This window comes from Euphorbia lathyris, chromosome 7 (genome assembly GCF_963576675.1).
Source record: "Euphorbia lathyris chromosome 7, ddEupLath1.1, whole genome shotgun sequence".
NCBI classification, from domain to species: Eukaryota; Viridiplantae; Streptophyta; class Magnoliopsida; order Malpighiales; family Euphorbiaceae; genus Euphorbia; species Euphorbia lathyris.
In genome coordinates, this window is record NC_088916.1 from 26,387,979 (window position 1) to 26,401,882 (window position 13,904).

Sequence of the window (13,904 nt, forward strand, 5' to 3'; positions counted from 1 at the left end):
ATGGTGCTAGATCTGGACAAAGGTGGATCCTTGACTCTGCTTGCTTATTTCACATTTGCCTTCACAGAGATTGGTTCTCCTCTTATGAATCAGTAAACAGAGGAGTTGTGTTGATGGGCAACGATTCTCCTTATAAAGTTGTTGGTACTGGTACCGTCAAAATCAAAATGCATGATGGTGTTGTCAGAACCTTGACAGATGTACGGTATGTTCCTGACATGAAGAAAAACCTTATCTCTTTATCTGCTTTAGATGACAATAATTGCAGATTTTCTGGTGGAGATGGAAGGTTTTGAAAGGTGCTCTAGTCGTAATGAAAGCCAGAAAAGTTGGAAGATTGTACGTGTTACAAGGATCAACAGCCACAGGTGTTGCTGCAGTTTCCTCTTCCATGCCGGAGTCAGACATTACCAAATTGTGGCACATGAGACTCGGCCACATGAGTGAGAAAGGCTTGTCCATGTTAAGTCAACGAGGTCTCCTTTGTGGTCAACATACGTCCAAGTTGGAGTTTTGTGAGCATTGCATTTTTGGCAAACACAAACGAGTCAGTTTCAACACTGGTGTTCACCAAACAAAATGCACTTTGGATTATATCCATTCCGATCTATGGGGGCATGCACGTGTTCCTTCAAAAGGTGGTGCTCGATATATGCTTACCTTCATTGACGATTACTCCAGGAAGGTTTGGGCTTATTTCTTGAAGCACAAAAATGATGCCTTTGCCACTTTCAAGCAATGGAAGGCCTTGGTGGAAAACCAGACTGGTAAGAAGATTAAACGTCTCCGCACTGATAATGGTCTAGAATTTTGCAATGATGAATTCAACACATTTTGTAAAGATATGGGCATCTCCAAACATCTCCGGTTCCAGGAACACCACAACAAAATGGTGTAGCTGAGCGGATGAACAGAACTCTATTGGAAAAGGTTCGTTGTATGTTATCAAATTCTGGGTTATCTCAAGAATTTTGGGTTGAAGCAGCTTTAACAGCTTGTCATTTGGTGAATCGTTCTCCGTCTGCTTCAATTAATTGTAAAACTCCTGAAGAGGTATGGTCTGGAAAACCCACTGATTATTCTGATTTGAGGATTTTTGGATGTCCTGTTTATGTTCATGTGAATGATGGAAAGTTGGAGCCCATATCTAAAAAGGGCATTTTTCTCGGCTATCCTCCTGGTGTAAAAGGATATAAAGTTTGGCTTCTTGATCCCAAGTCACCAAAATCTGTAATCAGTAGAAATGTTGTATTTAATGAATCTGTCATGCTTAATCCAAAGGAGTCTTCAGCCACTTTTAACACCAAGATACAGAATTCTGATAAGCAGGTGGAGGTTCAAGTTGAGGTGGAGAATTCATTCTCTCCATTGAATAAACAATTGACGGAGTCTATCGAAGTAGAAGAATCTACAACTATTGAAGAGGAACAACCACTAAGGTTAGCAGATTATGTCACTTTTGCCTGTGTTGCTGCACAAGAGACTGAAGGAGTTGGCGATCCTTCAACATATTCAGAAGCCATGTCCAGTGATGAATCTGGAAAATGGTTGATAGCCATGCAAGAGGAGGTGGAATCTCTTCACAAAAATAAAACGTGGGAATTGGTGAAACCGCCAAAGAACAAGAAGATTGTCAGTTGTAAATGGGTCTTCAAACGAAAAGATGGCATTCTGGGCGTTGAAGATGCTCGATACAAGGCACGATTGGTAGCAAAGGGCTATAGTCAGGTACAAGGAGTTGATTTTAATGATGTTTTCTCTCCTGTTGTTAAACATAGCTCTATTCGTGTTTTGCTTGCATTGGTTGCTATAAATGATTTGGAGTTGGAACAACTCGATGTCAAAACTGCGTTCTTACATGGAGAACTTGAGGAGAAAATCTATATGCAACAACCTGAAGGTTTTGAAATCGAAGGCAAAGAAGACCATGTTTTCTTGTTGCAGAAATCACTATATGGGTTAAAGCAGTCTCCTCGACAGTGGTATAAGCGGTTTGATTCCTTTATGATTGGGCATGGTTATTTTAGGAGCCAATATGATAGTTGTGTTTATTTCACAAAACTTCTAAATGGCTCATTTGTTTATTTGTTACTCTATGTTGATGATATGCTTATTGCTGCCAAGGATATGTCTAATATCAACAGATTGAAAGCAGAGCTGAGTAGTGAATTCGAGATGAAAGATTTAGGAGCTACCAAGAAGATTCTTGGTATGGAGATCTATAGAGATAGAGCTGCAGGAACACTTTGTTTAACTCAGAGAAGTTTGGTTGAAAAAGTGTTGGAGTGATTTGGCATGAAAAATGCTAAACCTGTAAGAACTCCACTTGCTGCTCATTTCAGACTTTCTGCTGATATGTGTCCACAGTCCAAAAAGGATATTGAATATATGTCACATGTACCTTACTCTAGTGCGGTTGGTAGTATCATGTACGTGATGGTTTGTACTCGTCCTGACATTTCACATGCAGTCAGTAGATATATGTCAAATCCTGGTAAAGATCATTGGAATGCTGTGAAATGGATTCTGAGATATTTAAGGGGTACTACTAATGCTTGTTTAAAATTTGGAAGGAGTGAGAACATGGTGGCAAGTTATGTTGATTCAGACTATGCATGTGATCTTGACAGAAGAAGATCCATTACAGGTTATGTGTTTACTCTTGGTAGCAGTGCCATCAGTTGGAAAGCTACTTTACAGTCTACAGTTGCATTGTCCACTACAGAAGCAGAATATATGGCTGTAGTTGAAGCTGTAAAAGAAGCTATTTGGCTACGAGGCTTGGTTGGTGAGCTCAGTTCAAATTTGCAGAAGATTGTCGTTCACTGTGATAGCCAGAGTGCTATATATTTGATGAAGGATCAGATGTTTCATGAAAGAACGAAACACATTGATGTGAAGTATCATTTTATTCGAGATGTTATTTCTGAATGAAATATTACAGTTAGTAAAATTGGTACTGTAGATAATCCAGCCGACATGATGACGAAGCCTCTTCCAATGACTAAGTTCAAGCATTGCTTGAACTTGATTGGTATTAGCAATAAGTGAGCTAGCCCGGAAGGGCATTACGACGAAGGAAGACCTTTGGTGAAATTTCAAATCAAGGTGGAGATTTGTATGAATGTGATTTGAAATTCAACATTCAAATTAAATTGTGTTGAATTTTGAACACAAGCCATACAATTTCGTCAAAGTTCACATTAGTCTTTTTCCCTTTGTTCACATGTAATTTTTTACTTTGATTTCTTCCATTCACATTCCAAAATTTTCCTATAAATACCATGCATTGGCATAGGTTTGTGTATCCTAGCAATTGATATTAGATTGCTAGTTTTGAGTGATATTCTGCAAGAGAGAATTGTGAGGTTTTGGGTGTATTGGGGTTAAGGGTTTTGAGTGTTATTTTCTCCATTCTTTTGTACCACTTTTGTCTCTCTAGTGGAATAATTTTCGGTCTCCTTCGCCCGTGGAGTAGGCACACCGTCGAACCACGTAAATCCTTGTGTCATTTACTTTCTTGTTCTCCTTTTATTTTGTTGTCAATTTATTTACCCAAATTAAATATTTCGTTCCGCTGCGGGGTTTTCCCTAACAGTTTAATGGAGCAGAAGTTGTTATTTTTATGTTCTAATGTTGCATTTTCTCTTTTGGAGCTAATACTTGAAAAGCTTATTCTGTTTGCAGATAGATTATGAGTTTAATAGCGTAAGTGCAAATTGGAAATTCATCCTTGCTCTGTGAAGGAGAAATATATGTCTAATCTTTCCATGCTGTTACACTAATCTCCATATTCAACAGAACTAGAGCTTTGCAATAAGTAAAGATTATTTTTCCCCCTTCTTAGTCACCCACCATATATCATCTTACATTTTCTATTCCTTCAGATATTCATTTTATTAAATGATGAGGACTTTCATTTTATTATGCTGGTAATGTTTATCTTAGCAAGAAAATGGGAGCACTTTAATTTAAGAAAAAAATACAAAAATAAACCCTATGGTTATACCTATTTTCGATTTTCGATCGACACAGTTTAAAAATGTACAAACTCGTACCTTGAAGTTCATTCTGTTAGCAAAACCTACCAAATTGACTAACTGTGTTAAAAGTCAAAGGGAAAAAAAAGTTAATTTTGTCTTTATATTTATTTATTTTATAAATTAATCCCTTTATTATCTAATCATCACAAACAAACCCCAAAATAAAAAACAAAAATTAATTAGACAATCTTTTCCATCTCTCTTTAATTTCTTTTTTTTTCTTCTTTCTCTCTCATCTTTGTTAATTTTTCTCTCTCTATCATGTCATCCCCACATTTGTTAGACGTCATGTCTGAGCTACAATAATAAGATGGTGAAGTGAATGACGTCTGAAAATATCAGTTTCTGCTAAAAATGCTTATTCAGAGAAATTAAGGTCTTCAGTTTCTTTTAATTGGTTAACTTTTTTTAAAAGGTATGAAATAAGTGAAGTTGAATAAAATGTATACTACCTGTTGGACCTGTGAAGAAAGCAATTTGCCTGCAATTTACAATGAAGAAAGAAAGGCTAGTGTCAATTGTTGTTCACAAAATAGTTATTCATATAGACAGACAGACAGACTTAGTCAAAAAGCTGACTCTTTCTGCGAGGAGTAAGTCCAAGCAAGCTCAATCCGAACACTCATGGCTACATTAATTCATATAAATTAATCACTAGAATGGGAATTGGATAAAACAGTAAACCCTGAAAAAAGGAGTGAAGAAACATACTCTACCAAAATTGTAATAATGAGCAACAATGGCAAGTATAATAGCAGAAAAAAAGAACAGAAAGTTTGGTCCCTAATATGACTTCTTGAAGATTGGCTAAGCATTTCAAATCAGAGTTTGGAAACGAGAGTCAGATCAGATTTTTTGCGAAGGGAAGAGGAAGACATATTATGAGCAGTTCCGCCATGTTTAACATGGCTACTTAGACCTTTCAGATAGAGGGAAAAATTAACAAAGATGAGAGAGAAAAAAGAAAAAAAAAAGAAATTAAAGAAATACGAAAATGGTGGTGTAATTGATTTTTATTTTTTATTTTTTTGAGTTTGTTTACGATAATTAGATAATAAGAGGGTTAATTTATAAAATAAATAAATATAAGAACAAAATTAACTCTTGTCCCTTTGACTTTTAACACCGTTAGTTAATTTGGTACGTGTTTGCTAACAGAATAAACTTCAAGATACCCATTTGTAAATTTTTAAACCATAACGATACCGATCGAAAGAAAACAGACCACAAAATTTATTTTGTGTATTTTTTTCCTTAATTTAATGCAACTTATATTCTATTTTAGCACATGCATCTAATCATGTGTATGTATATACGTATATTATTGATGCACAAAGAAATTGAAGTTTCTGGACACATGTTATTAAATAGTGGAATTTGCACTATCATTGTTGAGTGGAATGTGCACTATATATGATGTTGAGAGTTGTGGTACCATAAATAGTGGAATATGCATTGTCATGTTGAGCATTGTTCACATGTTATTAATACAACTTTGTTTTAAAATATATTGTTGAATTATATTCTTAATAATTCAAAATTTTAGTCAAAATAATAATATCGTGAATAAACATAATATTATTATTATATAATGTAAATATGTTTATTTTTTATTATTATAGAAACTTTAATGAAGGGTTTTCTAATAATTATAAATTTTGTAAGAGAAGATTTTTTAATTATTATTAACAATTTAATGAGAATGTTTTTTATTATTATAAACAATTTAATGCGAAGATTTTTATTATTATAAAAATTCTAATGAGGATAAAATTAATCTCATTATATGTTGTTAATGACAAGATCATTTTATTCTCATCAATACTTTTAGTAAGTGATCCCGGTAATGAAGGGGGCGATGAGAGTAATAATTCTCACTAAAAACAGTTTAATGAACATATTTAGATTTTTAATGATAATTTCTCTTCTCATTGAAGGCCTCTTTTTGTAGTGGTGGTTTTTCATATTTTTTTTAAGAGGGTAATCAGGTTGTTAATTCTCTTGTTAGGCACGTGTTCTCTTCCTCTAGTACATTATGGTGGAGTTCGACGCCAGATTCCGGTCATTCATGAGGATTTTAGTGGCTTAAGTCAATTTTAATTTGTCAGTGTTTCCATCGGGTTATATTTTTATTTTTATTTCTTTGTTTTTCTTTTTTATTTTATTAAAAACTTATTTATTTATCATAAAATAATTTTTAAGGGCCGCCAATCGAGTTGGCATGCTCAAACTTATATCATTCACTCAAAAATATTAAATAGGATTTCTTAAATAATACTAAATAGGATTTGATTAATCTTCATTTAAGTGGTACATTCAATCCACTAATATTAGGACTTTTTTTTAATGGAAGGCTGGTAAATAGGGAGAGGATTAGATGGACATCCCAACTAGGTTGGTACGCCCATCTGAGCACCCGGCCCCAATACCAATATTATTACAAATGAAAATAAAAAAAAATACAAATGTGAAAAAAAAACGCAAAAAAATTTAGGCAAAGCGGTAAATACAACGCCCCCTAAATTACAATAATAAGTCGATGCGCAAAAAGAGGGATTTCATTCCACCAAACCGTTTGAGACGCAGTTCTGCCAAAATTAACCAATAAGTCAGCAACCTGATTACCCTTCCTGTAAATATGTGTGACAAGCAAAGTCATTGAGTAAGAATGATGTATGCATCTAAGCCAGTCATGTCTCAGCACCCATGGAACTGTCTGTGTCCGGGTACGCAACAGCTGTACTACAAATGTAGTGTCGCTCTGAGCCCATAGTTTAGCCCACCCCTTATCAAAAGTGGTATTGATTGCATAAATGGTAGCATAGAGCTCGATGATATAGGAGAATGATAATTCAATTGGATAAGCAAAATCGCCTATGAAGATACCATTTTGTGATCTGAAAATACCCCCGCATCCCACCGGTCTCGGAGCCCCTGCCACAGACGCATCAGTATTCACTTTCAAATAGCTCGCCGGCGGAGGATGCCAATAAACAGAAGTAATTCGTGGGGCACGATTTGGTCTTCAGATTAGACCCAGCTCCTTGATGATCTGAGCCTCAACCACTGAGTTCCACATCCTGCCAATCTCCAGATGTCCCACCACTCTAAGCAAGCTCCAGATACGTCATTATGTTAGTGAAATACACATCAACTCATTCTTAATTATCTAATTCCGAGTGTACCATAATGTCCATATCCCGTTGACAATAGCCGAAGACCATAAAGCCTTTACCTGCAGACTGAAGCTCTGCTTTTCTGCTTCCCAAATCAGGCATGCATCGGCCAAAAGAGATCCAGAGCCCTGCCAAAATTTCTTAGAGAAAGGACACGAGACAAACAGAGATCTGCAGTCTCTTCAGAAGCTGCCCATAAACTACACCGAGATGGGGTATCCTCTGTGTCTAAGCCGATCATCCATAGGTAAATAGCCAAGGACTTCCCGCCGATAAACTAACGAGTGCGATGGTGGGATATACGGCTTCCAAATAAAACAACACCATGGCTATGGCATACTACCCGTTCTCAACCAAGCATAGAATAACTTCGCATTAAACATTCATATGACCGAAGGCCGCTAAACACAAACATTCATAACTTCTTTGCTTCTCTGAATCATATGAATATGCATCTCAATATCTCACGGAAGCTCTGGCAAACCTTGCCAACTTGAGTCTGACAGAAAGTTTTCAACCAACTCTACTGATTTGCACCGAAGACAGTAAGCCATATCAACCTGTTCAGCGATAGTAGGCGTGATCCAATCCCCCATTCCAGAAATTAAGGTTCAAATTCAAACTGATCCACCATAAATAGTGACGACGAAGTAGGGTGTATACACTATTGGTCGATCCCTAAATCATTGAATTAACAACTCCAACCCATAGCAGCCCCGCGGAATTGACGATCCTCTTACGAAGGAGCAAAAAACAAAAGGAGTCGCCTTGAAAGATCCCCCAAGCCATTTTCCCAAGAAGAGTCATGTTCAAAGTGCGGAGGTCCTTAATTCCAATGTCAACTTTGCTGACTGGTTGACAACACTCATGCCATAGGACTGAAATAAGCTTCCTACTATCAATGGATCCAGTCCAGATAAAATTTCTTATGCATTTTATCATGTGCGAAATTAAATTAATAGGCCACTTATAGACAATGAAAGAATGTATGAAGCTTTCTGTGATAACCGAGTTAACTAATACCACCCTCCCTCCCATCGAAAGACAACGACCCTTCAAATGGGTGAAGTGAGCCAGAATTCTATCCATCAAGCCTTGGAGATGCTAACGTTTTGGCAAGCCAAATAATAGAGGAATACCCAAGTATCTGAACGGCAGCAGTCCCTGACGAATCCCAATAATGCTAGCCAATCATGTGCTCCATCGAGCCGTAACAAAAGTCCCAAGGAAGATCTCTGACTTCTGCCAATTTACTTGTTGTCCAGAGATAACATCGTACAGAGTGAAGGCATCCCATATGGCACAGATGTTCTGAGCTGAAGCTTTGTAAAAGATAAGCACATCATCAAAGTAAAGCAAATGTGTTGGAAACATATCAGTCCGTGTATAACTCATAGGCGCTAACCCGCTAGAGACCCCAATTGGAGAAGCCATCGGCTCAAAAAATTCTATGCAATGACAAATAGAATCAGTGACAGAGGGTCCCTTTCATGCACTCCCCGAGAACATCTGATAAAGCTATTGATCGTAGAACCAGTTAAAAATGAAATCCTAGCCAATGATAAAATATTGAGAATCCAATCACGGAATTTCAATGAAAACCTGAATGCCTCCAGAATAACCAAGAGGAAATTCTAATCCAACGTGTCAAAAGCTTTTCGAATATCAATCTTTAATGCCATATTTCCTCCGAAGCACCACTTCATTAGCATATTAGTGCCTTCTGATGCAACTGTAATGCATTGGTGTATGCTCTGGCCAGGAATGAACCCAAAATAATTATTAGAAAAAATTCGAGATGCAATTGCAGCCAGCCTATCCGCAAGAATTTTTGAGATAATTTTGTAATTAAAATTGCTCATTGTAATTAGGTCATACTGCTCGATAGACAAAGCATCATCGACCTTAGAAAGTAACACCATAAGGCTGGAATTCATCCCCGAGAGAATTGTACCTGAAGTGGAGAAAATTTTAACCATGTCATAAACGTCACTGCTGACAACATTCCAAAAAGCTTGATAAAAAGCTACAGTGAACCTGTGCCCAGGAGCACTCTCCTTATCCATAGAAAAAACTGCATAACGAACCTCTACAAATTTCGGGCAAAGTGTCAGGGAATCGTTGTCAGAGTCAGTGACTAGACGCGATACAGTCTCAAAGATTGGCACATGATCCATCAGTGAAGCATTGTTAGATCGGAATAAATGAGTGTAGAAGTCACTGATATGCGAACTGATTTGATTGGGTTCCGTGAGCAGATTGCCATCAACCTGAAGGACATGAATAACTGCAGAAGCAGCCCGTATAGTGGCCATTCGGCTGAAAAAGTATTGTTATGATCCTCATCCTCCAACCGACAAATCCTGCTTTTATCCCGAAGAAATATCTCCTTTCTGTGGAGAGTAGTATCCAATTCGGAGTGTGCCATTAATTCTTTTTTATGATGATTGTGTGAGAAGCCACTCAATGAAATTTTTTATTGAATCTGAGTGAGATTGCAATTAGTCGTTGCGATATTAACATAGAGATCGCCAAAGACTTCGTTGTTCCACTTTCGAATGATGGATTGTAATAGCCTCAGCTTAGGACATAATGATTGCATAGGAGGTAGCTGATGATGTGACCCATGCCAGAAGTGTGAAATAGTCTCATATAGACTTGGATGTGTTAACCACATCGACTGAAATTAGAATCTTATAGGCAAAGATTGGCGAGAAGCACATCTGAGGAAAACAGGGCAGTGATCAGAGTGATGTCGTGAGAGATTAGTAGTACTGCAGACATCCCAGAAGTCAAAGAACTCAGAAGAGAACAAAACCATGTCAAGTCTACTTTCCACCTTTGCCGCACCCTTCCTACCATTACACCAAATGTAAAATATACCATGCGGATTGATAGGGACATTTTGTCCCTATCTTTTAGCGTGATTTACGGTTTAATTTTGGACTAAATAAGTAAGTTTAATTACAAAAATAGCGTGTTTTCAATAAAATAACAAAATAAAAATAAATTTTATGTTTTTAGTTAATTTCCTTAATTTTTGATAATTTTCAGAAAATAAACGTCAAGCTAATTCGATTCTCGAGGATCGTATTTTGCGGGTACAAGTTAGAAATAAACAGGTGATGATTCATAGGACACGCGGGGCGCGGAAGCCGGGACGCGGGGCGTAGGACAATGCCCCCTAATTCACGACAGTCAATTATGCATTCCCATAAGGTCAACACCTACCACGCAAGGCGTATGGCACAGTACGCGGGGCGTCTATAGTGTGAACCAAGAGACAAAATTCCAGAAGCTCAACTACGCGGGGCGTAACCCATACCACGCGGGGCATCCAAGGCATAATTCAAGCAATTGAGTTCTAGGAGCTCAACCACGCGGGGTGTACCCCAGTCTACACGGGACATGGTTGAGTCAACGGGTCTGAATCTGGTCCACGCGGAAGAAATTATCAACGGAATGGGCTAATTTGGCAGAGACGCGGGGCGTACCACCCTCCATGCGGGGCATGCCTTGTGAAACCTGCAAAAATAGTGTGAATTCTTACTTGTAATTTGTGTAATTATGATTCTACGCCTGAGCTTGATGTATATAAATAAGAGTGACTAGCACTCATTTCCTCATTCAGATTTTTATGTAACTAAACTCTATCACTTTGAGAGCTTGTTCACTTATCCCGTCACTCCGCCGAAGTTACGTTTCATCCTCGTCCACCAAGCTCGAGAAGTTCCACCTCCAAGACCTAAGATATGGCCTTGAGTCCGGTTAGCTAGTTCGAAGGGCCGATTCTTCCCTTCTTACTTGCTAATTAGCTTGCACTCTTCCTATGTACTAGGCTTGGTTGTATTCATATTCTTTTCATTCCATATTTATAATATATGAATTGCAATTCCCATTTCTTTATACCTATTGATGTTTACTACTTGTTTTGATATTTGTAATCGATTATTGTGTAGGGGGACACGATACATGGTGCCCTTTTGGACGGGTCATCCTTAAGGAACCATATAGGTGCTGCCCTACCGGAAGTAACACACCGGAAACCGTAGGAATTGACAAACCATGGAACTTACGGGCCCTGGTTTATGATCCCCAGCATTAGACACGCCTTGACTAGGAACCACGTAGTCTAAGTACTTCACGGGTCAGTACGTCTACATGTAGTCGTCTTTGCAAGAGTAAAGTATCAATCGTATATGTTCGGAGTCATTGCTCTTTATATTTATAACTTATCGCAACCCGTAGAGTTTCGGTATATAAAGGCTATCTCACTATAGTTTAGGAGTAGTTTGTAGTTGTCACCCAAACCAACCTAAAGTAGTCACCGCCTAGATAACGAATAGAACCGAGTAGTTTAATACTTGTGGTTATAAATCTCGTGGATTCGATACCCGGTCTTAACCGGATTATTACTTGATACGACGGGGTACACCTGCCCCTAAGTAGCCACATCCACCATAGTTTAGGAGTAGTTTGTAGTTGTCACCCAAACCAACCTAAAGTATCCACCGCCTAGATAACGAATAGAACCGAGTAGTTTAATACTTGTGGTTATAAATCCCGTGGATTCGATACCCGGTCTTAACCGGATTATTACTTGATACGACGGGGTAGACTTGCCCCTAAGTAGCCGCGTCTAGTAGAGTTCAATTGCACACATACACACATCCTACACTTATTATCACCCATACTTACACATCATTTATTTACACACCTCTATTGGACACGCATCACGGATCATCTTCCAGAAAAAGTCCATCTTTAATAAAACTGCAGAATTCCCGACATGAACGAGAAGCATGGGCTCTTCCTTTTTTCTCATGTGAGCTAAGGATATCGTTGAAGTCCCCTAACGTAACCCACAGACTAGTCAGATATCCTCGGAGCTCAAGAACGTCCTGATACAGTACGAACCTCCTGTTCGCACAAACATTGCCATAAACCAAACAAACATAATTGGAGTGACCCAGAACTTGTACATTTAATAAGATAAACTGTTCATACCTAAAACAAACGGTAATCGATCGCATCAGCTGAGATGCAACAAACACCTATAAGGAGGGAAGATCCTTTAGATTAGAAGCAACACATTGCATACCCAAACAGTCTCAAAACGAAGTGCGTATAGAATTGAAGGCAATCATTGGCTCATCCAGGCAAAGAATACCCGGTTTATGCAATTTACATAAATTTGTAAGGTAGCGTTGGGTGTCCTGATTCTGAATACCCCTACAGTTCTAGTAGAGGACGTTCATTTAAAATGGCTAGGGATTTTACCGACTCGTCTAGCCCGAGTTGATATATTATTCTCCTCTTCCACCTTCTTATCCCTGCATTTCCCCTTCTTTGAACTGACAGTTTCCCAAATACATTCCTCCTCATCCACTATATATGCCCATAATTTAACAGGTGATGCAACATCCGCCATAATGTCAACAGTCAACAAGTTGTCAGCTCCTGGTGAGGGAGGTCGTTCCTCTAGGTCAAAATTTGAGGAATAGACCGAACCTCGTAACTATGGGCTGCCTGGCAAGTAATCAAACGTCCCTTAGCGAGTGTCATGTGTCATAGTTTGCATTTTTGTGTTCCCTGGCTCCTCCGGAGGTTTATTCCTGTCATGTCCATCCGTCAACACTGTATGATTCCGTGGAAGCAAATTGGTCAAAATGCAAGTAGTTGCCTTTTTGACAAAAATCTCAACCTGAGGTGCTGATTTCAGATTCTTCTTCCTATTTAATCCTGTTGGAATACCCAATCGCAACGAGTCATCTGTAATTGGCTTTTTATTCTGCTTACAATTGTACTCCATATGTCCTATATTTGAGCAAACCCGACAAAAGCTTGGTAACTTTTCATACACAACTTCAATCTATATCTATTTATGATCCCTCTCAATACCCAATTTCACAGGCAAATCAGAATTAAGATCAACATCCAACAACATACGCACAAAAATGGCCAAAATCCCCATACATAATAGATTTATCAATCTGAATCAAACCCCCAATATATTTGGCAATATCAGACAGAATCTAGGCATCCCAGTATTCCCACGGCGAAGAGTGTAAGCAAACCCATACCTAAGCATTCGTTGATTTCTCAACGAAGGGGTCGAAATCCGGCACCCAGGGTTGTAGGCGGAAAGTGTCAGGTTTGACATTGACAATTCCTTTCGCGAACACATAGTTCTTCATATCCTGAGAGCCCATTATAACATGGCAAAATCCTCGCCCAATTGAAATCAGACGTCATGAATCCTGCATACCCTGTACCTTTGTTAAAGCCTGTTTGAGATTAGCAACTCGCCAAGGAGAATCTCCCTTATTCAAAATCAGTATCCTAATTAATGAAGAAGAGCACAATGCGACCCTCCTATCATAAGCCGCTTGTGTGATTCGAACAGTCTTGATTCCTCCTATCTTCGAGACAGTGGCTGATGAAGAAGGAATCCCTACAGGATTGCCCGTCAATACCCCTGCATACGAATTTCAAATAGGGGGATTCCGATGTGGTATAATCGATTCTGACATCTGCGGACAGAAACACAACTTTGGATTGAAGAGAACTCTAATATCGTAATAATCATCGAGCAGTGGAGAATAAGTAGAGGTCAGAGCAGCCATGGTGGCCGATTTGGTTCACCGCAGCCGTCAAAAGACGAAGGCGGCGACTAGGTCATCGA